This window comes from Piliocolobus tephrosceles, chromosome 6 (assembly GCF_002776525.5).
Source record: "Piliocolobus tephrosceles isolate RC106 chromosome 6, ASM277652v3, whole genome shotgun sequence".
In the NCBI taxonomy this organism is placed as follows: Eukaryota; Metazoa; Chordata; class Mammalia; order Primates; family Cercopithecidae; genus Piliocolobus; species Piliocolobus tephrosceles.
Genome location: NC_045439.1, coordinates 70,579,778 through 70,582,207, shown reverse-complemented (window position 1 = coordinate 70,582,207; position 2,430 = coordinate 70,579,778).

Below are 2,430 nucleotides of genomic sequence, written 5' to 3'. Positions count from 1 at the left end.
GAGGAGCCACATTGTCAGTCTTTCTTCTGGAGTTAGGTTTTAGTTCTGAATTACCGCAGAACCATAGCCAAGCTGAGATCCATCTGATCTGCTAGTTGGTGGGTTGTACCTAAAGCAAAGTTTGGAGAAAAGTGGCAACAGTGCCTTTTGCCAGTTGCATCTTTCTTAACTCTAGCAAAATCTCCATTTTAGGCAAGAACGGTACTGTTCAGTTAGGGTTTTCCCTGAGTGGGACTCCTGCTGTTGATAAAACAACAGTGTAAAACAGCAGTGATCTGTTTAAAAATTTATGCCAGAAATAAAAGTGTGATAGTGACCTATTATAAACCCAAATACTGAATGAGATCAGTTTGAAGATGCCTGGAATTTACGCAAAGGCCCTTTCAGGATTACTGCTGAAGAGAAAGCCCAAGACTCCTTACCTAATCTATAGCCTGATTCAAAGTCTAATCTGCTTCTGGGTCAGACCCATGCAGGGTGTGAAGCCAGGTACAGTGGAGACCACACACAGTTTTTTAGGCACTAGTGCATCAAGGAATGAAGGAAGCATCAGAGAAAATATTTTCAGAGCGGTAAATGTTCTTTACTGTTTCTAGTCATAAAATGACCTTACAATGGTTAATCTTAAGAGATTACTGGTATTTATTGTAACTCTAAAAGGACTGCCCTTAAATTTGGCTTTTATTAGTCACCCAGTAATGCAGCTACTGGGTCAGCCTAATCATAGTAGTTTCCATTTTTCAGCCAAGGCGTATTTTTAAATCCTCAGAGAACAGTAACTATCAAGTAACCTCACCTGTTTGCAAGAACCTGCTCTCTGTTGCTGGCTATGTGTTCTGCTTTTGTGCCCCAGTCCCACCCCTAACCCCACCAGAGTCCTGGCCCATTTTCCCTGGCATGGTCTAGGGGAACATCCTTCATTCTACTCAGCTAGACCATGCTGACTTCAGGAGGATAGACTGGAGGAGCAAGCCATGGACGCAATCTGTCCGTGCAGAAAAGAGTGGAATTAGGACCCTCTGTTTACTGCATCTTTGCATTGGACATTACCTAAAACCTTGTTCCAAGCATCAAGAAATGTAGGTTTTGTAGCAGACTTGAAAAAAAAGGCAGAGATAGAGATACCTTATGGCAGACACTACTGCTCCTTGTGATTTTTCCAGGTCTCCTCTTCTTCCAAACGCTTATGACAATTGCATCTCCTCATTCCCGCCAAGTCAAGTGACCACGTGACTTGCTTTGGCCAATGAAATGTGAGAGGACATGAAAACTCTCTCTTCAGTGTGGAGCATTCATGAGTTGTGTAAGATTTTCAGTGCTCCTTATCCCCTGCATGGGAGACCATGTCAATGCAGCAAGACTGCAAGATCAAAGTAACCTGGAATGTTGAGACACCATGCAAAGGACAGCTTACTAGAGCATTGATGGGACCCATAAAGGACTTCACGTTAGTGAGAAGCAAACCCTTGTTGCTTAAGCCACTGATGTTCTGGCACTGTTTGTTACTGCAGCGTACCTAGGCTCTCTTGATTGGTACATGCCTTCATGCTCCTGTAAAATGAACCTCTTCAGTGTGAACATCATTCTCCTTGACAAGGGAGACAGAAACAATCAGAAGTTCATATTTCTCTCTGATCTTGAGAAACATGACAATGGCCCATCTATTGGGCTTACCCATATCTTGCTCCAAAAATTATGTCCTAGCTCTAAAAATTAAATTCCCTTTTAGCAATCTTCTGTACATTTTGCCAGACTTCCCTCACTGGGGATATCAACTTTTCCAACCGTGACATTACATGTCCATGCCACCCTCTTAAGTTTGTACTTAATATTATGTCTCCCCTTGCCGCCACTTTCCATGATTTGTACATGTTTTCAAGTCTGGGCTCACCAGGGTTTCTTTGTGAGCTCCTCTTTATTCTGTGTCAGGGTCTGAACAACTGCATTTTTTAGAGTTCTCGACATTCTTAAGAAGCCTTGCTTTTTAGAGATTCATGTGATAGAACAATGCCTTTTTTGCCCTTTTATGCATTAAAATCAGTTTTCCTTCAGAATAGGACCATGTTCTTGCTGAGATGCCCTGGACACTACAGCAAAGTCTGGAGAAAAACACAAGGATACTGACATCTATCAGACATGGTAAGAACTACTGGCTCAAGATGGTTTACAATTTCAGCATTAGATCACATTCTATTCCTTTTGTTGGCATCATATCTTTGGTTGGGTTTTCAGTGATTGCTGTCATAAAAAGCAAGTGTCATTGAAAATCAATGTAGAGCAGGCAATGAGGGTGGCAGTGTCCTATATGAGTCCAGAGTTTGAGAAGTTGTACAGTGCCAAACATGTATACTTAGTAATTGTGGGTTATTTAAAAATGAAATAAGTACATTTTCTTTCAATTAGTGTGTAACATTTTTTCCAAAAATGACT